The sequence below is a fragment of the Trichosurus vulpecula genome, chromosome 8, assembly GCF_011100635.1.
Source record: "Trichosurus vulpecula isolate mTriVul1 chromosome 8, mTriVul1.pri, whole genome shotgun sequence".
Taxonomy (NCBI): domain Eukaryota; kingdom Metazoa; phylum Chordata; class Mammalia; order Diprotodontia; family Phalangeridae; genus Trichosurus; species Trichosurus vulpecula.
Genome location: NC_050580.1, coordinates 79,996,055 through 80,023,584, shown reverse-complemented (window position 1 = coordinate 80,023,584; position 27,530 = coordinate 79,996,055). Strand labels below are relative to the sequence as shown.

Sequence of the window (27,530 nt, the reverse complement as noted above, 5' to 3'; positions counted from 1 at the left end):
ATTTTGATTTGCCGTATGATTCAGCTGCTTTGGCAGAAGAGCATTACCCCTTGGCCCTTAACAGAGCCTCGGGAAAGGAAACCTCTATTTACACTCATCAATGCAACAGCTTCATAAGACCTGTCACAAGAGAAGCTACACTGAGTTGCCACTTACTGAAACTGTCCAGACAGAATCCCTTCCAAGGGTCTCAGTGAATTCATCACTCATGTGACATCCAAAAAGCTCTACAAATTGTGGCATTTTGTTCTGGAAGCCATCAATAACCAAGCTCACTCCCATTCTGACATTCAGTCCACTCACTCTAAAGGCTCTCTCATAATTTGTTAACAGGCAGGGGCAGGAGGCAGCTATAGGAAAAAGGGTTTGAAATTTTCCACAGTGGCAGGCAAAGCTAGGGACAATGAACAGGGTCCTAACTCCTAGAACCTCAGAGTTAGAAGGGATTTGAGGCCATCTTGTCCCAACTTGTACTTGAACAAGAATCCCCTCATACAATGGAACTAATATGTCTGTGTGTATACATATATATATATATGTATACACACATATATATATGTATATATATTTATCTAACACTTGCTTAAAGATCTCCAGTGAGGCTCCCCCGAGACAACCCATCCCATTTTTCAATAGCTCTAATTGTTAGGAATTTTTTCCACACCAAGCCCCCTCTTGGGAGCTACTATCCAATGCTCCCAGCTCTGCCCTCTAGGGTCAAGCAGGACAAGCCTAATCCTTGCTCCCTGAGACAACCCTTCAATTACTTAAAGATAGCAGTCCTGTCCCCCCAAGTATTCTCTTCTCCAGGCTAAACATCTTCATGTTATTTCACACAATCTCAATCTCATAAGGCCAAAATGGCTGACCTCTTCAGTTTATCAATGTGTTTCCTAAAACATGGCACCCAGAACTGAAAATAACACCATAGATGAGGTATTAAGCAGGCAGAGTATAATGTGCCCATCACCTCTCTTGTAGATACTCTTCCTCTCAGAGCAACCTCTGATTGTGCTGCCTTTTTTGGCTGCTACGTTGCTCTACTGACTCATCTTGTGTTCACCATCCACTAAACCTCTCTGGTTTTCCTCACAAAGACCATTATCAATCACACCTTGCACTTGTGAAGTGAATTTTTTTAACCCAATTGTAGGGCTTTATATTTATCTCTAGGGGCAGCTAGGTGGTGCAGTGCATAGAGAGCTGGGCCTGGAATCACAAAGATGTGAGTTCAAATTCAGCATCAGACACTTAGTACCTTGTGACCTTGGTCAAGTCACTTAACTTGGTTTGTTTCAGTTTCCTCATCTGTAAAGTGAGCTGGAGAAGGAAATGGCAAACCACTCCAGCATCTTTGCCAAGAAAACCCCAAATGGGGTCACAAAGAGTCAGACATAACTGAAAAATGACTGAAAATAACATTTATCTCTGTCAAATTTCATATTATTAGATTTAATACAGCACTCTGGCTTGTTGACATCTTTTTTTTTAGATTCCAAATCTGTTATACATATTAGCTATCTCTCTCTCAGCTTGATGTCACTTGTAAATTTGATAAGCATATTTCATATGCCTTCATCCAAGTCACTGATTTAAAAAAAAATTTTTAAAAAACCCTGTAGAACAGCCTACAGCCAAGATCAGATTTATATAGCACTCCTCTCTAAGGTGACAATGATCATTAATGAACATTTTTTTTTGCATCTAGACATTCAAGCAACTCCAAATCTATGTAACCACACTATTATCTACCAAGATCTGTATACTCTATCTATAAGGATAACATAAAAGTCTTTGTCAAACACCTTGCTTAAATCCACCTATCCTATGTACACAACATTCCCCTGAAATACCAGCCTACCCAATTCACTAGTATGTCAAAGACCTGTGATGTCATGAGTAGAAATTCCCTCCACTAATGCTGATTGCAACTAATCTATAAATTACTATCTTAGAGAGTTGCTTGAGCTTCAGAGAGGTTAAGTGATTTGCTCATGGTCACACAATTAGCACAAAGGTCAGCTAGCACTCAGGACTTTCCGATTCTAAATCAACATCTTACCTGCTTGTCCATGTTGCTAGTCTAGTAACCCTGTCCATACAGTGAAATAGTCTGATATGATTATTCTTGGTAAAGTCATGTTAGCTCTCAGTGATCCCTTCTTCCCTTTCTAAATTAATGTTTGTGATTGAGCCCTTTAAAAGTATGTTCTAGAATGTTTCCAGGAATTGATGACAAGCCTCTAGTTTGCAAGCATTACACTCTTCTTTTAAAAAAAATATCTAGATAGCATTTAACTGGCAGCAACCAATTCTTTCCTTCATTAAATCCCATCCAGAATAGTTGTTATCTTCATCAATTTTTCTACATTTTGAAAAATGAAATTATCATTATGTTAATGCCAGAATTTATAAGCAACTCTGCTTTTAACAGGGATGTTTCATCACTGCCGCATGTTTCTGTGTTAGGTTTGTGATCTGTTTTCTGAAAACCTCATCTATTTTCTCTTTCTAGCTGGGTGCACAGCTATGAATATGTTGCTTCTCACTAACTCCCCTGATGCTTTACCCTCCGACCAGAGATCATTCCCTCCCTGGAGGATTTAAGCCTTTTATTATAATCATTGCTAGTGATTTTCCCAACCAAAATACCCCTCCCTGGTCTATACTTCCCTATAAATATAGCAAGCTCCTTGAGGGGAGGGCCTGTCTCAAGTTTCTATTTATATCCCCAGAATTGAAAACAGACACACAGTAAGACTGTGTTTTCTTATTCATTCATTCATTCATTCATTCATACTCTTCTCTAGTTTGTGGATTTCTTCACATGAGTATAATTTTTTTCCCATTTCAATATTATCCAACTACTCCTTTTATATAAATAAACCTGTTCCTTTTGAATAAGGTATTCTCTTGCAGAGGCACATTCCAGTCAAGAGTACCATTTTGCTGAGTCTCAGTAGTTAAATTTTCCTCTTTGAATTAAGATCTCTAGTTCACTTTCTTTATAACACATTTGTTGTTGTTGTTCAGCCATTTTTCAGCCACCTCTGACTCTCTCTGACCCCGTTTGGGGTTTTCTTGGCAAAGATACTGGAGTAGTTTGCCATTTCCTTCTCCAGCTCATTTTACGGATGAGGAAACTGAGGCAAACAGGTTCAAGTGACTTGTCCAAGGTCACACAGCTAGCAAGTATCTGAGGTCAGATTTAAACTCAGGAAGATGAGTCTTTCTGCCTCCAGGCCTGGTGCTCTATCCACTGTGCCACCTAGCCTGTACATACGTATATTGATATTTGAGAACACAGAGATATTATCTCCAATGAATTACTGTTCCTTTCTACTGTTATTCTTTTCTGTGGTATCCGGCTTGACAGATACATATAAACAATTAGTCCCTCACTTTCCATTTATAGTTAAAAACCTTCTTGATCAGATTTATGGGACTCTAGGCAAAAAAAAACAAAATTATCTGGATTTTGATGCACTTCATCTATGGCCAAGAACTCATCATTCCTGTATCTTAAGTGGTGGTCCAGAAATACAAATCTCATTCTCAGATACCATCTTCTCAACCAGCTGTTGACTTCCTAAATCTGCTTTTCTCTTCTGAAGCCCTTCCCTTTTAATAAATGGACCTCCTCAGCAAGGAATTACCAACTATCACTGTTTTTCTGCTTTCCAGTATTGGCTATTCTATCCTTTGGTGGCCACTGTGGGTCTGCATTATCATTCTGTGTATTATCATTATCAAGTTGTCTCCTCTTCTTTGAATGTACCTATAACCATCTCTGAGAGAAGTTTCAAATTTATTATGTAACTCCAACAGTCCACTGGTCCTTCTTTTTTTTCCCCTTCTCTGTGTCACATTCTTCCATCCTGCAAATTCAGGATCTCCGTCTGCCCTTTTAGTTTAATAACCCTTTTGAAGCCTCTTTAATTCTTTACTAGAACATTTCATTCTCCTCCTTAATATACTGGAAAACAGAGGCAAGTTCCTCTAGCCTTTTCACCTTCTCCTCTCATGATGAGACCAATCTGTACTTTGTGCATACATCACTATGACCTGTCACTGACAGAAACAACAATGCACCCACTGTAGGTTTCTACAAAATCCTACTCATCCTCCATACTTGCTGGGGGGGAGATCCTCGGTCCTCTGTCATTCTTGCTGGTAACTCTCATGACAAAATGTCTATCCCATGTGTTCACTTCATTAGGGGCTCTTGAGAAAGACTTTATTTATTTACTTATTTACTTCCTGCCTTTTCTCATATCAAAGCCCTAGCCCATGGCGAATGATCTTATCCAGCTACTCAGACATCAGTCTTTTCCAATCATCAGAAGCCTGAGAGCAGCCAATGACTCCTTTAACACTCTGGATAACTGAGACAGAGCCAGAGTATGGCTAGTTTCCTGATATCTATCTTTCTAGAGTCTCTTAAATTATTTATTGCCTTGTATCTGGTCACAAAAATCTCATGGCTAATATGAGAAAGTTGAACTGCCTATTGCACTGGAACTTGTCCCTCCAGGAGGACTTCAAATCTCTAATGAATAAACTTAGCCAGAAGAGATTTGAATAGTGCATTTTTTTTTTAATTATTTCTTCCCAGAATAAAAGTGGAGACATGCATCAGAATATTAAAGTTGATGGGACTCCACTGCGATCATAGAGGCTAATCCTCTCATTTTAAAGATGAAAAACATGAGAGAACCTTGGTGACTTGCCCAAAGCCACAATGCTAGTTAGGGTCACAACTGGAACTAGAGTGAGGTAACTACCAGTTGGTCAGTGATTTAATGGCCTTTAATGAAATGGTTGATAAAAGAGTCTCCATTAATTCATGATGTCACTTCTTTCAACTAAATCCTAGATAATGACTCAACAAGCATTTAGGTAAGCACATGGCATGTACAAAACACCCACAAGGCGGTAAGGGAGATTCAGAGTTTAGGTTTTTGTTTTTATTGTTGTTTTTAGTGGGAGTTGGATTTAGTAGCAGATTGGATCCTTAAAGGGTTCATCAATATTCTCCAACAACTCTTTTGACGTGGAATATCCTTGGGCAGCTAGGTATTGTAGTAGATAGAGCACTGGGCCTGGAGTCAGGAAGATCTGAGTTCAAATCCAGCCTCAGATACTTAATAGCTATGTGACCTTGGGCAAGTCACCTAATCCCTATTTGCCATAGCTCCTCATCTGTAAAATGGGGACGTATCAGGGAAGGAAAAGTCATTCTAGTATCTTTGCCAAGAAAACTCCATGGAGTTGGACACAATTAAATAATAACAGCAATCTCCTTTTTAAGTATTTTAAGATCCACTACTCTAAACTACACCTGGAGCTAATGTTCCTTCTACTTTTTTCAACTGTAAGCAGACGATCAATGCAAAAAATAAGACCAAGCATACAAACATAAGGGTTCAAGTTGAAATTTTAAAAAGCTAACCAAGTTAAGCTGGTATATATGTAACGCTATGCACACCCATCGAATTGTAAGCAGCCACAGAAGAGCTTCCCTCCGGATGGACAGGCATAGACAGGCTGCAATCTTCATCTTTGGAAGGACAAGCCACATCAGTGAGACCACAGGTCCCCTGTGGCCATGTAGTACATATGTTCATTATCATACCCACGTTTTGTCTGTTTACATATGGCAACTCCTTCTACTGTGTCCCTCAGTAGAATGTAAACTCTTTGAGAGCAGGGACTATTTAATTTTGGTCTTTACCTTTAACACAGAAGGAGGTTAATAAATGCTTGTTGGATTGGATTAGATGGGGAAATTGAGCAGAAATGGTTTGGAATGCCCTAGATCCACTCCACCTACTTAACAGTTTGATCCCAAGTCCAGATCTGCTGAAGACAACACCATTCTGAGCCCAACCCAGTTCCCAAGGGCCAATTTTCCCCACATAAAAGGAGCCATCATAGGCACAGTTGTGCCCCAGAACACTGGATTGAAGCCTAGGGGAATAAAAACCAAAGTCAAAGTCATCAAGTGAGAGACCAATCAAATCCCAAAGGACTGGTCCCAAATCCTAACACTGGGAGGATTATAGAATGGGGAGAATTCCGGTAGAGAATGCCAAGGTCCAAGAGAAGACCAGAGGCTCTGGTGACCTTCAGAGGGCCATAGCCCAGGCATTCTGGGGGCAGACTCTCCCAGCTGACCAATAGCTATGATCTCAGGCGGGGAAAGCAAAAACAAGGCAGATGCTTTGGTCAAAGACTTAAGCCTTTTACTACAGTGGCCAACTGGAGAAAAGTGATATTTCTGTCTCCCTCAGCCCTCCCAAACACCTTCCCCTAAATTAAAAGTGCAAAGTTCTCAGAAGAGGCCTACAATTCATCAAACAGCTCTAAATTCCTTTACACGTTCTAATTCTGGCCTTAGAGCATGTCATGATTAGAGGAGTTTTTTTACCTCTGTAAATTGTCATAGAAACAGGAATGAACCTCTGCTGCAAAGAACAATTAAGTAGCTCTCTGGGGAGGAGGAGCATTTGTTAATTGTGAACTTACCTAATCTCAAATAAAGGGGAAGGTAATTGTGAAGTGTAGTTTAATTAATCTTTCAAGAGAAAATCTCTTCCTTTGAAATAACAGCCAGCGTGGGTTGGAAAAAAGAGAAGATGTGGGGAAACCGTAGCTGGCATTTATATGGTGCCATGAGGTCTGCAAAGTGCACCACATTTGATCCTCACAATGATGATGATGATGATGACATTTATATAGCACCAGGTACAATCATTATCTAATTTGATGTTCACAAAAACCATGTGACTGATGTTTATGCTCATTTTACAGATGAGAAAAGTGAGGATGAGAAAGATTAAACGACTTGCCCAGAGTCACAGAGCTAGGAAGTATCTGAGGCAGAATTTGAACCCAGGTCTTCCTGACTCCAAGTCCAACCTGGAACTTCAGAATCAGAAGACCTGGGTACCAATCCCGGTTGTCACCTATTAGCTGCATGACCTTCAGCACTTTATCTCTCTAACACTTGGTTTTCTAATGTGTAGAATAGGGACAACAATTGTACTCACTTCTTGCTTCCCAGAACTGTTTTAAGGAAAATATTTTTGCCAACCTAAAATCTCTACTTAGAATGAATTAGTTATAGTGGTTATGGTCAGAACCCACAGCTTGGTAGCGCTGATAACCAAGGGAGCCTGGAATGGATACAGACCTGGGTTCAAGTCACACCTCTGACTCATACTGGTTGGGCAGCCCCAGACAACTCTTTCCTTTGCAGAGAAGGTGCTGACTTCCATTGGTCAAGAGAATTCCCTTACCTGGGAGCTCCCTGTCCCAATAACATCACAGGTCCAGTTTCATTCTCTTGATAATTTAAGCCCAGCCCTCCTCTCTGTCTTAGAGTTAAGTATTAACATTTTATATTCTTACAGCGCTTCATATTTTTCAAAATACTTTCACATACTCTTTTCAGGCTCAAAATAATCCTGTGAAGTAAGCAGGGTAGGTACTAGCTTCAGTTTACAGATGGAGAAGTTGTGACTCTGAGAGTTCAAGTGATTCATTTGTCAGTGCTCACACAGCAAGCAGTGGTAAAACAGAATGCCCAGCCCACTGGTGCCTCATGCAGTGGTCCTTCTATTGTACTGTGTGACTCATACCGGACATCAAACTAGGCTAAGACATAGCCTGGAGAAAAATAATCCGAGAGAGACTGGAGCACTTTCCACCAGAACCATTTAAAAAATAAAACCTACCAATGGGTAGAGGTGATGATAAGAGACATTGGGACTGAAGTCCTGAGCAGAGCGGGTGCAAACTTCTCTGGACTCAACTCCTAAAATTAAAAAACAAAAACACGGAATAAGTCATCACAACACTTGCTATTTTTCCCAGGCATAATTCAGATGCCACATTCTGTTTAAGATTTTTAAAAAAGGATTACTGTTGGAGTTTGACAACAAAGAAAGCTGACAATGGTAGCGAAAGTCTTTTCACAAAACCACATTTTGATTAAGAATTTGTTTTTCCATACCGAGTCACTGGTACAAGCATAAATGAGCAACTTTCTACACACTCAAGGGAAGGTTCCCCATTCACACACTCTTGGGTACCTGCTTAACACAAGAACAAGAAGTTTCTTGCTATAGTCATTAGAATGGAAGCTCCTTGAGGGCAGAGTCTTTCACTTTTTTTTTCCAGTGTATCCCTAGCACTTAATACAGTGCCTAGCACATAGTAAGCACTTAATAAATGCTTGTTGATTAAAGGATCTTTGGAGGGCATATATCAGAAAACAGAATCTGCCTTGATTCAGCAACCCCTGTAATTTGAAAATTGCATATGTCCCTCAAGTCATTTGATAGAAAGGAACCAACATAAACAGATTCACCTTGATCCCAATTTGGATGCTTACGGCAAAGGATTGTGAGGACTGCATCTTTTCCCTATGAATCTCCCACTGGGCTCCCCATCTCTTTGCCTTCCCTGCCTTCTCCTTATAGCTTACACTGTCTTTTGCTATATCTTCAGGAAAAGAGAAACCCATCGATTTAGCTAGACCCAGGAACAGAGACAGCAAAGTATTGTTGTATAGAGGAAAAAAGTCAGAGGATCCTACCTTTGATACTTCAAACCTGTGTGACCTTGGGCAAATCACTTAACTTCCCTGGGCCTCAGTTTCCACATTTGTAAAATAAGGTTATTAGATTACATGTCCCCTCTCTCAACATATTGACCTAGACCCATGTTGCTATGGGAGAGAGAGAGGGTGTCTGAAGACACCTTGGTGCCATCCATGTTTATTTCTTCATCACTTTATATATCTGCATCACTGGTATTCACAGATGGTCTTGTGCATAGGCTAGAAAGGACCTTTAAAGATCGTCCAATTTAATACCTTCATTTTAGAGGTGAGAAAACCCTGGCCCCAAATGGGCAAGAACTAACTCAAAATCTGGTTTGTCCAGAAACCAGAGAGAAACAGAGAGTAGGGCCCAGTATTCTCTCCACCTGATACTAGTCTGGATACTATGGAAAAATGGCATGACCATATTAAACTTCATAAGGTCTTTCATCAAAAGGAAATATAATACTCTTGAGGTGTCCAACCCACTTTCTTGTACATATTCTATAATATTATTTTCTTCTAGTGGAAAACCAGATCCCCATTGGAAAAGCTAAATAAATGGTTATTAGTTTTCCTAAAGGTTTGCTTCTTAACAAGAAGCTTTCCATGAATCATCGTTCAATTTAAGTGTAGCAATGGTTCAAAAATCTTCCAAACCTGAAACTGGATTAATGTACTTTGGTCATATTTTCACACTAATTTTTCCATATTCTTTGTTGCCATCTGGTCCACTGAATTTGGGTGTTAAATCAATTATCAGGTCCCCAAACCCCCACCCCAAAAGGAAAAACATTTGCAGATGGTATCGAAATCATAGCAAATGAGAGTACTGATCATTTTGAGCTGGAAGTAAACTTAGAGATCTTCTGCTCCAATGCTTTTCATTTTATAGAGGATGAAATGAAATGTGAAGAAGGTTGTCTGGGGCCACATAGGTAAGAGGTGTTTTTGTTGTTGTTGTCTAGTCTATTAGTCTGTCCGACTCTTCATGACCCCACTTGAGATTTCTAGGCAAAGAGACTGGAGTGGTTTGTCATTTCCTTCTCCAGCTCATTTGACAGATAAGGAAACTGAGGCAAACAGGATTAAGTGACTTGCCCAGGGTCACAAAGCTAGTATGTGTCTAAGGCTGGATTTGAACTCAAGTCCTCCTGATCCAGGGCCAGAGCTCTATCCACTGTGCCACCTAGCTGCCCAAGAGACACTAGAGCTAGGTTTTGAACCCCAGTCCTCTGAATCAAGAGCTAGCACTATTCCTACTGTACCTTTGAGGAAGCCACCACCCAAGGTCATGGGATCATAGATTTAGGACTGAACTTAGAAATCATCTAGTCTCTGCCCCCCCCCATTTTATGGTCAAGGAAACAAGTCAAGGTTACTTCTTAAGGTCATACAAGCAGAAATTAGCAACAACACTCTTTCCATTGCATCCCATTGAGATGAACTCTAAGGAGCTTCAGGTCTTGCAAACCAAGGTAGTTATGCTTTAGGTATGGCTCTTTCTTTCAGTGATCTCAGTTCTCCTACCACTTATAGCCCTTCCCTCACTCCTGCAGACCTACTCAGACCCATGATTTCTCCAAGAGCACTTTAACAGCAGACTAGACAAACGACAGAGACTGATCAACCAGGAAAGGTTCCCTCAAGAGTCTATCCAAGTCAATCTCTCACTCACTAACATTCTGCATGAGGCCTTTCTTGACCTCAACCAAAGAGCCACACACTTGGAAACTGGTCACCCAATGAAAAGATTACTAAAAGGCAGCCAAATTCTGAGTAATTGGAAAAAAAACAATAATTGCTCCTGAGAACAGATAATGAAATATACCTCCCTCTCTTGGCAGAGAATTGGGAGAAGGGCACAGCGATTAGGGCAGAATGTCTCATACCTTGTCATTGTTTTTCCTTAGTTATTTTATTATTGTTGTTATAAGGAAGGGTTGCGGAAAAAGGGGAGAGAGACAATACATATATCCATAAAGAAGGAAGGAAGGAAGGAAGGATGGAAGGAAGGAAGGAAGGAAGGAAGGAAGGAAGGAAGGAAGGAAGGAAGAGACATGGGAGGGAAGGAGGAAAGAAATGAAAGGAAAGAAGGAAGGAAGGAAGGAAGGAAGGAAGAGACATGGGAGGGAAGGAGGAAAGAAATGAAAGGAAGGAAGGAAGGAAGGAAGGAAGGAAGGAAGGAAGGAAGGAAGGAAGGAAAGGAAGGAAAATGGGAGAAAGGAGGGCTGGAGGGAAGGAGGGACAGAGGGAGGGAGAGTACTGATGTGTAGATGATGGGTTGGCATGAACCTGGTCACCCATGGCATGACCCATATATTCAAGGACCTGCCACAGAGTCACACCTCCAAAGTGGCACTGTAGGCACTATGGTCAGGATGTAGTCAATGGTGATCCTGAACTCTGTAGTTGACTGTCAAGAACTCAATGGGATGAAACAAGGCAATGTTTTCAAATTAGATGGGGGCCAAGCTCTGATTACAAAAGATGAGCTCACCCTGATGGCCACACTGGGCTTTACTTATACTGAGGAATCAGGACATGTTGCTGCTACGTATCCAGCAGAACAGGTCAAGAAAATGGGACAAGCTCTACCCTGACTGAACTCACAGAAGTTCAGTCAAGGCCACCAAGGCATACCTTCATCCATCTTGCCAGGGGGGTGAAACCCAAGATCAGCCATGACAGATTCTAGGGCCTCATTCAATTTCATGAACCACAAGTGGGCCCCAAACCCTGGAACTCCTACATATTCCAAAACTCTCTCCACTCCCCACCCCTAGTAGAAACAACTGAAGAAACTTCCTTCCCACATCTGGTTTGGTTACTCATGAGACTCTGCTATTATTGGTCATGCTACAGCCCTTCACAACTCATTGAGAACAGAACTGAGGGGCAGCATGATATAATAAAAGAAGCCCCGGATTTCAGCTCCAAGGAAATGGGCTCTCCATAGGATCATACACAGATCTGGAGTTAAAAGGGAATTCAGAGTCCACCTAATCCAACTCCCCACCCCCACCCCACCCCACCCCCATTGTACAAGTGAAGAAACTAAGGCTCTGCCATTTGATTCCCCATATGTCCTTGGGCAAGTTGCTCTACCTCTCTGAACCTCACTTTTCCCATATGTAAAATGCAGGGCTGGACTAGTTGGTGTCTAAGGACCCCATTAACTCTAAATTCTAAGATATGATGGGATGATGATGAACTGTAGTCAACAGAAGACCAAATTTCTCTCACTGCTCTGCTGAACAGCTTGTCTTCTAGCAGCAGACCAACGTAACTCAGATAATTTCACCAGATTAGCACCAGCTGACACCCAGCAGTGCTCCTCCTCTGATCCTTCGAAGGAGAAGCACAAAGCCAGACAAAACTCTGCAGTTGCCTATAAGACTCTGTAGTCTCCAGAATGTCTTCCAAAAAAAGAAGGGGAACCAAGACTATTACCTGAACTGGCCATATGACTGCCCAGACTGTCCATATGCTACTCAGATTTTTTTTAGCCAGGTCTACTGCCTCTTAGCCATTGGCTTGAAAATATCAGGGGAATTACTCTGTGAAAACACAACTTAATTTTTAAGGGTTTAATCTTCCTTTGGAATCCCTAATTGGGGTGCCCATTTTCTTTTGCTAATAAAAAAAACGTATAGGACGACACCATTGCACCAAATTCCAGAGTCTTTCATTAGTCTGCAGTGAATGATAACGGCCCTTTGGATCTCATCCTAGAACAATTTAAACTGTTTCAGAGTATACAAGGTTCGCAAAATTTGATTTGTAAAGAATTTCTGACCCCATGAAGATTGGGGTGGGGGGAGTCTTTCCATTATATCACATTGTTGTTGTTGAGTTGTTTTTCAGACATGTCTGACTCTTCATGACCCCATTTGGGTTTTCTTGGCAAAAATACTGGAGTGGTTTGCCATTTCCTTCTCCAGCTTACTTTACAAATGAAGAATTGAGGCCAACAGGGTTAAGCAATTTGCCCAAGGCCACATGGTTAGTAAGTATCTGAGGGTGGATTTGAACTCAGGAAGAGGAGGGTTCCTGACTCCAGGCCCAGCACTCCATCCACTGCACTATCTAGCTGCCTCATGCCAAAAATCTACGAGTTGGAACATTAATAAGAGAAAGATGATTTTCAGGTTATATTTTTTTTTGCTTAAAATTTTAACATTTTTTAAAATTTTGAGTTCCAAATTCTCTCCTTCCCTCCTCTCCTTGAGAAGGCAAGCAATTTGATATATAGGTTATACATGTGCAATCATGCAAAACATATTTCCATATTAGCCATGTTCCAAAAGAAAACAAGCCCAAAAAGAAAGAAAAAGAAAGAATTTTTTTAAAAGTATGCTTCAATATGCATTCAGACTCCATCAGTTCTTTCTCTGGAGGTGGATAGCATTTTTCATCATAAGTCTTTCAGAATTGTCCTTAATCATTGAATTGCTCAGAAGAGTTAAGCCATTTACAATTGATCATTGTATAATATTGCTGTTACTTTGTACAGTGTTCTCTTAGTTCTGCTCACTTCTCTTTGCATTAGTTCATATAGGCCTTTCCATGTTTTTCCGAAAGCATCCAGTTCATCATTCTTTATTACGCAACAGTATTCCATCACAATTTTATATCATAATTTGTTCGGCCATTCCCCAATTGATGGGCATCTCCTCGATTTCCAATTCTTTGCTACCACAAAAAAGTTGCTATAAATATTTCTGTACACATAAGTCCTTTTCTGTTTTCTTTGATTTCTTTGAGATATAGACCTAGTACTGATATAGCCAGGTCAAAGAGTATGTACAATTTTATAGCCCTTTGGGAATAGTTCCAAATTGCACTCCCGAATGGTTAGGTCAGTTCACAGCTCCACCAACAGTGCATTATCATGCCAATTTTTCCACATCCCCACCAACATTTGGCATTTTCCTTTTATTTTATTTACTTATTATTTTTAAATTTTATTTATTATTTATTAGCCTTTTATTTTATTAGCCAATCTGATAGGTGGTAAGTGGTACCTTAGACTTGTTTTAAGTTGTGTTTCTCTAATCAATAGTGATTTAGAGCATTTTTTCATATGACTATAGATAGTTATAATCTCTTCTTCTGAAAATTGTCTGTCCACATATCCTTTGACCATTTGTCAACTGGGGAATAACACTGTTATATATTTGACTCAGTTCTCTATAAGAAATGAGGATTTTGTCAGAGAAATTTGCTGTAAAAATGTTTTCCCAATTTCCTGTTTTCCCTCTAATCTTGGCTGCATTGGTTTTATTTGTACAAACACTTTTCAATTTAATGAATCAAAATCATCCATTCTACATACCATAATGTTCTCTATCTCTTGTTTGGTCATAAATTCTTCCCTTGTCCATAGATCTGACAGGTAAAATTTTCGATGCTCCCCTAATTTGCTTATAATATCATCTTTTATGTCTAAACCATATACTCATTTTGACTTTATCTTGGTATGTGGTGTGAATGTTGGTCAATATCTAGTTTGTACCAAACTACTTTCTAGTTTTTTGTCAAATTTTTGTCAAATAGTGAGTTCTTATTCTAAAAGCTTGCATCTCTGGGTTTATCAAACACTAGATTGCTGTAGTCATTTACTACTGTGTATTGTGTACCTAATCTATTCCACTGACCCACCATTGTATTTCCTAGCCAGTACCAGATTGTTTTAATAATTACTGCTTTGTAATACAGTTTGAGATTTGGTACTGCTAAGCCACCATCCTTCACCAGGTTATATTATTTATCAAAAAAAAAGGAGATAAGAGTTGAGAAACAAATATTACAAACAATGGCAGTCCTGTGACATGGACAAATGGCCTTGCAGTCAGAGGACCTGAGTTTTGTCTCTTCTATTTGCTGCCTATATAATCTCAGGCAAGTCATTCAACCTCATTGGGTCTTAGTTTCCTGAGGGAATTGGACTAGATGATCTCTAAGGTCCTTTCCTACTCTAAATCAATTTCTCAAGGTTAGAAATTGACTTTGCCCTTTAATAATGAAGAAGGCTTTAAGTTCCATTTGTACTTAATAGAAAAAAAAAATTCAATGTTAAACCATAAGACAGATAGCATTTATTAAGACCTCCCTAAAACACTGTCCTTGGAACTTAAGCTTTGTGATTACTTTATAAAGAAAATGATTTGGCATTTTTTTTAAATGAGCATAAAGGATGACTAGAAAATAACATTTAACATGTAATATTGTGATTTTGAGAGAATATTTTAACTTTGCAATACTCTATCCATGTCTATACTTTGTCAATGATGACTTCTAGGGCTGAGTGATTGTTTACAGTCCCATAATTATCTTAATAAATTTTAAGCATTCTGGTAAACCCTACAGAGTAGCCTTATCATCCAGCTTCTCACTCAATAGCATTGTAAGCTTGGCCTCTATGCACCAAGGCATGTCATAAGGGCCCTATGGTACAAGATCTGCCTGGAGGACCAGAACAAGGAGTCAAGCTGGACTGGCTGAGAATAAGCATGCAAATTGTGTTTGTCCTTCATTCTCGAAGAGGACCATGACATCAGGGAAATGATGACATGACTTGTAGTTGACTTTGATTTGAGTGAGGGAGGGCTGCGCAAGGTCACCAGTCTCACTTCCTCCTCCAGAGCCATCTGGGTCCAGTGGCCTGATGTTCATCAGGATGACTGGAGATGGCCAGGATGCAATAGGAGACCCTGGCCCTTTTAGGCTAAGTCCTTTTCAAGTTCTCACTTTGAGTGAGGTAACGCCCATTCAGTGAATAGGCCTCTTTAAGAAGTGAGTCATAGGATGGCCCCTTTAATTAGAAAAAAGAAAAAGAAATCAAACTGGGAGGGGAAGACCCTCAGAGTTGCTACTCAAAAGAGGAACAGTTATCATTGACATTCACTCTGAGCCAGGAGGGCCCAAAATATAGCCATTAAGTCAGGTTTGGGCAGGAACCTATTGCGATCCAATCTATGAGCTTCAGAGTGAAATGGGTCAAGATCTGCCTGGAGTACCAGAACAAGGAGTCAAGCTGGACTAGTTGAGAATGAGCACACCAGCATGCAGATAATGGATATAGGGGAGAAACAAATTCATATCAAAAGAAGATATGATCACTGTGAGACCTGAGCATGAGAAAGCTAAACTAAAGTCAGTCCTCACTACCAGGCTAAAGGTTCAGAGACCAAGTTTATGGGCTCAGGTTGGTGCCCAAGGATGCCAGCCAGGCGGGGTGCACAAGGAAAGAAGAGTCTTAGGATGCAGGCCTTGATTTGGAATTTGGGTTTCAGGCTAGTGGTAAAGAAAGGCACAAGGAATGGAAGTCAGAGTCAAAGATATGGAACACTGTCTCAGGTGTGGAAAAAGAAGAGCATACTCAGGATGCTTTCTGATCTGGAAACAAGGCTGTGTTCCCTTTGCCTTGGTTTTAAGCATCATTTCCATTGTGAATGTCTAAAGCCAACTAAACCTGTACTGTTCCCAAGAGAGAAGAAAGGCTTTGTAGGTACTAGTGATTAAATGCAGAAATCTGGGTATCGTAGAAAGTTCTCATAATCCTAAGACTATTCCATATTGAAGAGATAGGTAGATAGATAGATTCAAACAAGAGGAAACGGAATTCCTTGCAGTTCCCCCAAGGGGTTCAAAATTCACATAGATAAGATAATGGCTATCACTAATATGGCAACCCCAACAGAAACGCAAAGGAAGTCAATGATTTTTAGGAGTTTGCAACTTTTCACTGTTATGCAGGCTCCTCTCTCATTATAGCTCCTAAGATACACCTGACATACTTACTAGCTACATTACCTTGACAAGTCATTTGCTCTCTCTGTGCCTCAGTTTCCTCACCTGTAAAATAAGAGATGTTTTCAGCAGTCTCTAGAATAATTTGGCTTGAGCAGATGAAGAGCAGCTTTCAAGCAGCCGGGTCTCTGACAAGACCCTGGCCCACCTTGACTCAACCCAGTATCTCATAAAGGCCAATATTTCCAGCCAAAGAACTGGGACTGTCCTGTCTCAGTGCCAGGGTCCAACCACTTATGGCACCTACGTATCTTCTATTCATGGCAGTTAATACTAGCAAAACAAAACTACAATCTTTGGGACCAGGAATGCTTAACCACCAAAGCAGCCTTCAAGGAATAGCTCAAAAGCAGCCGACACCCTATCTACCACAAACTGGAACACTTCAGATCAATATTATGCCTGAAACCTGGCCAAACTCTGCTGGCTACCTTTTTTTTCTTCTTCCATTTCCATCTTGTGGTTACTTATCTGCTTGGGGGGCCAATGAGGCATGAGGTAGATATATTATTTCAAGAAGATGAGCAAACATACTATTGACAAACCAGAACCAGCCCCTGGGTAACTTTGGATGATTTCCTACCCAGAAAAGTCAGCAACATGTCATTTTCTCACATCAAACCTTCCCTTGACGAGGCCTATTACACACAACAACATTTGACAGATCTACAGGGATCAGAGCTTGAAATGTCTGACTTTGCAGTCTAACAGAGATATAGTCTGCCAGGGCCCATCAGCCCAGATGGCCACTATGGCTACAGTTCTACATTGTCACAACAGCTTATTGGTGGGATACTGGGGATTTTAAGAAATACTAACTCACCCCTTCTGGCTCCTCTTAATTCATCAGAATATTGACTATATATACGGTTCTCTGCTATCTGAACTTGAAAGCAGACCCCCTGAAAGACACCATAAGGGCTGCTGTAGTCACTACTATAAAGCACTCAGCCATCATCCCCGTGAGTTAATTATTAACCTCCCCAAACCCCACACTCAGGATACAGTATAATCTTCATTATAAGAGATAACCTGGATTAAAATGATTCCTTTATTCCAAGGAAGTCTTTTCTTTTTACAACTCAGATTTCCCAGATAAGTACTGGATCATGTTTAATGCCTCTACAACCTAATCAGGGGACCCAATTAACTTTATAATTAACCTTAGGCTCTGCTACTGCCCCTGTACATGGAACTTCATCTTTCCACAGCAAACCATCCAGTCAAATAGCCAAACTAAGCTGTCAATCAAATCCTGGAGCAGCAACCTCAAATGCCTCCTAAAGAAATCAAAACAAACATTTACCTATTATCTATTGTGTATGAAGTATTGTGTTAGTCACTGTAAAAGATTTTTAAAAGTATTAGATGTGGTGTGGGTAGCTAGGTGGCACAGTGGAGAGAGCACCAGATCTGGACTCATCTTCCTGAGTTCAAATCTGGCCTCATATATTTACTAGCTGTGTGACCCTGGACAAGTCACTTAACCACATTTGCCTCAGTTTCCTCAACTGTAAAATGAGCTGGAGAACAAAATGGCAAACCACTCCTGTATCTTTGCCAAGAAAACCCCAAATGAGATCGCGAAGCATCAAACACGACTGAAAATGACCGAACAACAAAGACATGGTGTCTATCTTCAAGGAGCTTCTAATCTGAGTGAAGAGGTCTTAAACTCTTTGGTGTTGTGAACTCCTACAGCAGAATGGTATAGCCTATGGACCCCTTCTCAGGATAACTTTTTTTTTAATTGCATAAACTAAAATACCTAGAATTACAAAGGCAATCAAATATTTTGAAATGCAGCTATGAAAATATTTTAAAATATAAATCAACAACCCCAGTTAAGAAGTATCTGATCTCTAATAATCTATAATTTTATGGCTAATGGGCAAAGGTCCAAATGCCCATGAGACACTCCAGCCCTCAGGGAAATGGATCAGAATAACAAGAAGTGATTTAATTTCAACTTTTCTCAATTTCTTTTTTTTTTTTAAATTCTTGTATTTTCCCCAGGTTTCAAGAAAGGTTGCATCTTTTACATTCTGTTGCGTAAAATGATCCCTTCTTTGGCCTTGAAAACAATCTCCCAGATTCCCAGAACAAATTCCAGTATAAAGCCTTCCCCAGACACACCATTGCATGACTATAAAACTGCATCCCCTATGACCTGATGTAGTCATTGTTGGGTCAAGTATGGCCCTAGTTCCTGTGCCACCAAAAAGTGTCACCTGCTTCCTCTCTGGACTTCAATCTGCCAGCCCTGCCACACTCCCATCAGTGGATGGGCAAGCTGGATTGGGTATAAGCTGAAAGACTGTTGCAGACCTCTCTTTAAGGCAGCTTGCACTCATAGATGAAGTGCCTTGGTTACAGAGCTGATACAAAGCAGTTGTTCACCTCAAAGTCTGAAAATTGTTCTCCCTCTGAATTTGAAGATTCTTCCTTCTGTATGACACTGTGCAAGAGTGACTTTTTGTCCACCTTGCCTACCCCTAATCTTGGCTCTGCCCCCAATACATCAGCTTTGAAAATTAAAGTCATCTCCTACAAAAGCCCTCTGGAGATACTTTATGGTGACCCTGACTTCTATTATTAGTAAATATTATTATTATTTATTATAATTTATTTACATTAATATTATATATATATTAGTAGTAGTAGTAGTATTTTTATCTTTACAAACAACAACCATGATTTTGGGGGCCAAAACCAGGGAAAGCCAGACATCCACAGCCATAAATCTGGGCAGCATTTTTGTACTGGGGTTCATCCATTTGAAACAAATTCATTTTCTCATTCAACACAAATACAATGGATGCAGATGGCATACTGGTTGATGTAACCCCATTGGGCCACATCTATAATGGTATCTAGCCCAAGGAGTTCCAGCTATTCTGCTCCTTAGCTCCAAAATTCATCTCTGTACCAACCTATCTCCATCTCAGACTGAAGCAAAGAGAGACTCTAAAGTGAGAAAACGAAAATCTCGTCCAGAATATTATGCTATTATCCTTGATACACATTTAAGAATGCATTCTCTTGCTTTGAGTCATAGAATGTTTGAACTCAAAGGGAATTAAGAGGTCATCTAGTTCAACCTCCTTCACTTTTTGGAGGAGGAAATTGAGGCCCAGAGAGGCCAAATGATTTCCTGGAGCTGATTTCTTTTCCATCAGCGGAAAACTTCAATTTCAAGTCATGGCATTGCATCTTTCCACTAAGTCTGAGAATGCCCTTTAATTTTTTTTTTTTAAAAGTATTCAAAGTCACATGAATCAGGACATGGTGAGGGTATAGCAACAGGCCAATATATATGCACCTGTGACGCACTCTAGCTCTAGCGCTACGGTTCACAGAACAATTCTGTGAGGTTTGGATTCAGTCAAAGGGCCACACTTGAGGACCTAGAGAACCACATGTGGCCTTGAGGTCACAGGTTCCCCACCCCTGCCTAGGTCATTTTCCCCAAATTGCTCCATCTTCCCAGCCTCATTTCCCTATCATGGGCTGGTCTTTCTTCCAGAGAAGGCCAAGCTTACTGGATAGGCAAGAGGGATGAGGAATTCCACAAGCAAGGGTGATTGATGGACCCAAGTATCTCTTTTCTGCAAGAAACCTTTCCCGATTCACTTCAATGCAATTACTGCCTTCCCTCTGAGATTACCTTCAAGTTATTCTCTATGTATGTTGTTTGTACATAATTGTTTTCATGTTTTTTTCCTCTGTTACACTGTGACTTCCTGGAAAGCAGGAGCGGTTTTTGCCTTTCTCTGTATTCCCAGTATAGTGCCTGACACATAGTAGGCACTTGATAAATGCATGCTGACTTGACTTGTCTCAGCCCTGTACTCCGCCTTCCACCTCTGGACCCATCATTTGTACCTGGTAAGACCTTTGTTTAGACCTTTGTCCTAGACATTTTCTTTCTTTTTTTTTTTTTTTAAAGAAATAGTTTTCTCATTCTACTTCCCACCCCAACCTAATAGTTTATAATTAACTCACATCCTGACTAGGCAAATTCATCCCCAGGCCCACATCCTCTTCTGCAAATTAGGACCAAAGTGTAAGAGGAGACGCTTTCCCCAAGTCCCAGGATGCACCAAAATTCCAACTTGGTACTTAATTCTTGGAAGTAAGCCAGCAGCAATCTGGGACCATGGGAGTTCTAGGGATTTAAAAACATCCCATCTAACCTCAATGAACTCTCCTCTGTCCCAGATTAAAGGAATTTCCCACCACCAAGGACATGTCCAACCATAATCTCCCCTACCAAGGGAAGCCAGATGTTCTGGTTTGCTTGGCACTGTGAACAACAGAGGTCAGAATCCTAGACAGAAAGACAAGTCACAGGGCTTAGGGCTGCAAAAACCCTTATAGATTATCTAGTTCAAGTCCTTCACTTTATCAAATAAAGAAACTGAGGCTCAGAAAAGAAAAACCATTTGCTGAAGGTCACAGAGGAAACAAATGCCAAAGTCAGGATGCACACCCAGGTCACCTGATGACAAATCTTGTCCTCTTTTCAGCACCTGTGCTCCTGAGGACCAAAGAGACTGGAAGAAGCCCTGCCTAGGAAAGCAAGGGACCTGGGTTCTAGTCTTAACGTCTTAACTCTACTACTAACCAGCCACTGAGCAAATGACTTACTGTTTCTGAGCATCAATGTCTTCTTTCATAAAAGGGGGTGGTATTAATTACTGGCCTACTTCACAACACTGTGATCGGAATGTATATAAGTCATGAAGCCCTATGCAATCCAATCAATCAACTATCAGACAGTCTGAGTTCACATTTGAATTCAGATCTTCCTGACTCTAGACCCTGCGCTCTATCCACTGCACCACCTAGCTGCCTTAAAAGGACCTCTTTGTTGTTGTTCAGTCATGTCTGACTCTTCATGACCCCATTTGGAGGTTTCTTGGCAAAGATACTAGAGTGATTTGCTGTTTCCTTCTCCAACTCATTTTACAGACAAGGAAACTGAGGCAAACAGGATTAAGTGACTTGCCCAGGGTCACATAGCTAGGAAGTATGTGAGACCAGATTCAAACTCAGATCTTCTTGCCTCCAGACCTGGCACTCTATCCACTGCACCAACTATCTACCCTCCCAAAATAAATAAATATGGGTGTGAGAGTGTGTGTGTACATGATAAATACGTTTGCTGTTCAGTCATTTTCAGTTGTAACTGACTCTTCTATACACTCCCCCGCATCTCCCCCTACCCAACGTACTAGCTGTACAGCCTAGCAAGCAGTAGGTGCTTAATAAATGATTGTTGATTGATTTCTATAGAACTCTGAGGTTTGAAAAGTGTGGTCTCGTTTGCTCCTCACATTCAGTTCAACCCCTACCCAAAACATGAACTATTTACAACATAAAATCTGTCTCCAAGAGTCCATCCTAAATTGTACATCTTTCTTTTAAGCCCTCGTTTATGAATGGATTGGCATTGACAGAATTTGCATGGCAGTTATTTGAAATTCAGAATGCACTTGGAATGATAAGTTAGGAAGGGAAAGATCTTGTAAAAACCATTTGCCAACTCCATAATTCTGATGAGCAGAGCCAAAGTACAAGTGACACAGGGCTGAACTGCCAGCTGATAAATTGTGGTCAGTCATCACAGGATCTTTCTCCTGGTGTTAAGATTTAAAGGGCCTTTAGGGATTATCAGGACCAAACCTTTCATTTTACAGAGAAAAAACAGAGATGAATGTGACTTCCCCAAGGTCACACAGCAAACAAGCAACTTTTGTGCTGGGGTCACAGAAGATGAAGGAGAGTCTACACCCCTGAAGATCAGTTTGCCTTGAAAAACAAAATGTTCATTTGAGAAAAGCCATATCAGACTTACTCATCATCTCAAAAAAGATGAAAAGCAAGAAGGTGGGGCAGTGGACAGAGTACTGGTCTTGGAGTCAGAAAGACGGGCATTCAAATTCAGCCTCAGATATTTACTTGGCTATCTGATCCTGGGCAAATCGATTAGCTTCCCTTAGCCTGTTTTCTTCTGTAAAATGGGGATAATAATGATAGCACTTACTTCATAGGGCTGTTGTGAGTACCAAATGAGATACCATATGCAAAGTGCTTTGAAAAGTGTTATATAAGTGCTAGCTATTATTATGGTTATTATTATTAAAATGGCAACAATGAGAGATATAGTAGACAGAGATCTAGCCCTGGGGTCAGAGTTGGATCCCACCTCTGACACACACTGCCTGCCCAACCCAGGGTAAGTCAGTTAACCTCTTGGTGATCCAGGAACCTTTCTTTTTTTAAAAAAAAAAAACTTCATTATCTATTTTTTTTTAACATTCTTTTCTTTTTAAATTTTGAGTTCACTATTTCACAAAAACTGTTGGGAAAATTGGAAAATGGTAGGGCAAAAACTGGGCATAGACCAATATCTTACACCATATACCAAAATAAAGTCAAAATGGGTTCATGATTTAGGAGTAAAAGTTGATACTCTAAGTAATTTGGGAAAGCAAGGAATAGTTTACTTATCAGATTTGTGGAAAAGTAAAGAATTCATGACCCAACAAGAGATAGAGAGCATTACAAAATGCAAAATGGATAATTTTGATTATGTCAAATTGAAATGTTTTTGTACAAAAAAAGCCAATGCAACAAGAATTAGGAGGGAAGCAGAAAATTGGGAGAAAATCTTTGCAACTAGTATCTCTGATAAAGGCCTCATTTCTAAAATATACAGGGAGCTAAGCCAAATATATAGGAATACAAGCCATTCCCCAATTGAGAAATGGTCAAAGGATATGAACAGGCAGTTTTCAGAGGAAGAAATTAAAGCTATCTACAGGCATATGGAAAAATGCTCTGGATCGCTGCTGATTAGAGAAATGCAAATCAAAACAACTCTTAGATACCACATCTCTCCTGTCAGATTGGCTAAAATAACAAATCAGGAGAATGATAAATGCTGGAAAGGATGTGGGGAAATTGGAACATTGTTGCATTGCTGGTGGAGTTGCGAGCTGATCCAGCCATTTTGGAGGGCAGTGTGGAACTATGCCCAAAGGGCTATAGAAATGTTCATACCCTTTGACCCAGTAATACCACTTCTAGGGTTGTATCCCAAAGAAATCACGCAAGCGGGAAAAGGACCCATATGTACAAGAATATTTATAGCAGCTCTCTTTGTGGTAGCCAAGAATTGGAAAGCAAAGGGATGCCCATCAATTGGGGAATGGCTGAACAAGCTGTGGTATATGAAGGTGATGGAATACTATTGTGCCATAAGAAATGGGGATGATGCAGACTTCATAACAACCTGGAAAAACCTACACGACCTAATGCTGAGTGAGCGGAGCAGAGCCAGGAGAACGTTGTGCACAGCCACAGATATGTGGATTCCGTGAGGACCAACCCTGACATACTGTGCTTCTCTCAGCAACCTAAAGGGGCAAGGACAACTCCAGGGGACTCACGATGGAGAATGCTATCTTCATTCAGAGAAAGAACTGCGAAGTTTGAATACAGACTGAGGCACACTACATGCTCGCCTTTTCTGCTTCTCTTTTGTTTTTGGTTTTGGGGTTTTTTTTTTTTTTGTTTGTTTTTGTTTTTTTTTTTGGTTCTGTTTCTTCTTTCTCATGATTCATTCCATTGGTCAAAATTCTTCTCCACGACTTGACTAGAGCATAAATTAATTCAATGCGAAGTTATACATGACAGTTATATGAGACTTCATGCCGTCTTGGGGAGGGAGGGGGGAGGGAGGGGAGAAAAACTGGAACTCAAAACTATGTAGAACCATGTGTGGTAAACTAAAAATAAATAAAGGAGAAAAAAAAAATCACCTACATTTTACGGAAGACAAAAATTCAGCTCAAAAAAAAAAAAAACTTCATTATCTATTTTTTTTAACATTCTTTTCTTTTTAAATTTTGAGTTCCAAAGTTTCCCCCTCCCTCCCACACCTCCCCCTACCCACTGAGAAGGCAAGCAATATGATATCAATTTTACACATGAAATCATGTAAAACATATTTTTGCATTACTTTAAGAGAAAAAGTTGCATAACAGTTACCAGTCTGCATGGTAGAAGGAGCTCCCTCACCTGAAACTTTCCACATCAATGAAATTACAGTTAAGAAAAAAAAATTGAAGATGTCAGTGCTTCCATCTCTAGCAAGGATATACTGTTTTTATTCCTGACTAGAGTCTGGTGAAATGCAGTGGGGCTCTTCTAGTTCATCTGGGGGAGGATTTTAAAAATGCTAAGTGGGTGGGAGTAGAACCAGAGTTCCACAAGATGTGAAATGTCCTGTGGGTCACCAAAACTATGGCTCTAAACATCTAAGAGACATTCACGCCCTACATGTCCAGGAACCTTTAATTTGAGGCTAATCATTAACGATTCACATTTACCCAGAATTTTAATTTGGAAATGTGCTTTCCTCACCACAACTCTGTAAAATAGTAGGTAGTATAAGATTATCTCTATATGAAAGAGGAGGAAACTTAGACTCACGTATGCCTTGTTTGTGGCCACACTGGAAGTAAGTTGGAATTTGAACTCGGCTTTCAGAACTCTACACAACACTTTCTACTCTGCAATGAAACAGTAGATAAAGTGGACCTAACCCCTAGATTTCACTAGAGGAGACGTGGTGATTGCTGCCCAGACCACTGCTTCCCATAGCATGGTTAGAGCCCCCTACTCAGAGTGGAGCTATCCAATGTCCTTACCTTTCCGCTGGAGCCTCTAACCCCATGAAGCTGCTCATTCTCCTCAACCAGTAATGGTTCCAGAGTTATGGCTTTATTCCTGCCCCTATTGCTGTTGCTGCTAAAACATTAGTTGGGGGAATTGCTAATAAGAAGTGACCATTCTTTTGCTATTGGAGGCAAACTATATTTAATCGTCACTTAAGTAGAGCTCTTAATTGGCATAGGCGATGATGGGAAGTGTAGTTTTTCCTAGCTAGAGGGAGGGGCTGAGGGAACATGGGAAATAGAAGTTGCTGGGGACTGGGAAAGTCTAGGAAACTTTTTGCCCAGAGCATTTATTAGAGGTGCACCAGCGGCCAGGCAATTCCAAGTGAAGGTCACTGCTACCTTTAATTGAATATAATCACTAGCAATTAGAGCCTTGTCTGGCTCACTGACCTACTTAAGGAATGATCTGCCTGGAAAGAATTTTGCAATTTTCCCCGGCCGTTGCTACTACTGGGACCTGGTGAATTTATCCCCTCTACATTTCCTCCTCCTCCCCTGTCCCATCACTGTCTGATAAACTGGCATCACTTACACTCAGGCAGAGGTTTCTGTTCTTTTTTAACTTTTTAAAAAAAATTTACATGTGCTTTTATAATATATTCTGTCCCCACATAAAGAAAGATAAGCTGATCTTTACTGCATTGTGAGCTAGTGTTTCCTATAAAGGAGTGGACCATAGAAGGACAAAAAGAAATCCGTAGGCCAATATCCCTAGACTTAACTATGAGCCTGAACTGAAACTGTATTGAGGCTCTCAGTTAAGCTACTAAGATGGTTAGGTGGCACAGTGGATAGAGCACTGGACCTGGAGTCAGGAAGACTTGCATTCAAATCCAGCCTCAGACATTTACTAGCTGTGTGATCCTGGGCAGATCTTCTCCTTTTGTTGTCTCAATTGTAAAATAGGGATAAAAACACCTACCTTAAGGCTCAAATGAGTTAATATTTGTAAAAAAAAAAAGTATTTAGTAGATTGCCTGGCACATATAAATGCTTGCTATTATTATTAAAGCATTCTTTCTGTCTCTGTTTCTGTTTCTGTCTTTGTCTCTGTATCTATCACTCTGTTTCTGTCTCTCTGTCTCTTTCTTCTGTCTGTTTCTGTGTCTCTCTCTTTCTCTCACTCTGCCTCTGTCCCTTTCTATTTCTGTCTTTGTCTCTCCCTCCTTCTACAAAAGGAGACCTCAGCTATATGTCTTAGAACTTCAAGGTGAAAATCGTTGGATATTTCCCTAGAAATTAAATTCGTTCTTGAGAGATGGGTGGAGCTATGTTAATATGGAAGACTCATATGGAATAAATAACATAACCCTCACAAGCTTGGACCCCAGATGCATGGGAAGTGCCAATAGCTTCCCTGTTGCCTGATGGGAGATGGGGAAAAAGTCATGTGGAGACTAACCAGTGGGGTGATTCTATGCCCAGGGATGGCTGCGGCTCCTCAGAGAGCCAGGCCAGAGGCCAAAGAAACAGGACCACATTACTTTAGTCTCTGAAGTTATCTATGTCCAGATTCAGGGATTTTAGGATAGAGTTCCTGGGTTCTGTAACTCAATCATTCTGAAACTCTCTGTAAGTCTGTTGTTATACTTCTTTACTTCTTTTCCTTAAATGACAATAAAAGCCTTTTGAAAGTCCACTGCTAGTTCTGGGTAAGCTAAGGGAATGCAGAGAGTACCCATACAGAGAAGACACAATCTAGTCTCAGCAGTGGGGAAGTGGGGCAACAGAGGGGACACACAGACATGGGGGATGAGTAGCTAGTACACTTCGGTGGGATTCAGCATGGGCCATGTCTCTTTCCTGACCAGGGTAGAAATTCCTTTCCTTTTAGTCATAGATTCAGATTTACAACTAAGATTTTGACAGATGTTTGACCTGAGATCCAGAGAAACTATATAACTTATACAAAATCACACAGCTACTGACAGAGAAGAATTTAAACTCAGACCTTCTGACACCAAAGTCATTCCCCCTTCCACTGTATCACTGACTCTGAGGGCTCACCATATTAATGACAAACTTTGTGAGGACTTGTTTATTCCCTGGCAGCTCAGATCTTCCCAACTCAAGAAAACCACCAGATTCAGCTTCCCCAGTACCTGGGATTATAGAAATTCACCACCGTGCATAGCGTCAACCCCTTAGCTTTACAGATGAGAAAACTGAAGCAGAGAGATGAAGTTATTTGTTCAAAGTCACACAGGAATAGGTCACTGAGTCAGGATTTGAACTCAGGCCCAATGACTCTCAAACCAATGCTCTTTCCATTACACCTCTACACCTTCACATTGGTTCATTTGGAAGTTCTGGAAGCACTAACAAGAGGTTAAAAGGAATCAAAACACTGGGCTCAT

At 40.5% G+C, this 27,530-nt stretch overlaps 1 protein-coding gene across 50 annotated transcripts in view; it reads right to left on the bottom strand.

Annotated features, from left to right (window-relative positions):
• SORBS1 (sorbin and SH3 domain containing 1) overlaps positions 1–27,530 on the bottom strand; it is a 304,222-nt gene that overhangs the window by 212,276 nt on the left and 64,416 nt on the right. For all 50 annotated transcript variants that reach the window (XM_036735337.1, XM_036735348.1, XM_036735343.1 and 47 more), the window contains exon 2: positions 7,740–7,819. The gene's annotated coding sequence lies outside the window, so the exon portion shown is untranslated. The remainder of the gene's footprint in view (positions 1–7,739; positions 7,820–27,530) is intronic.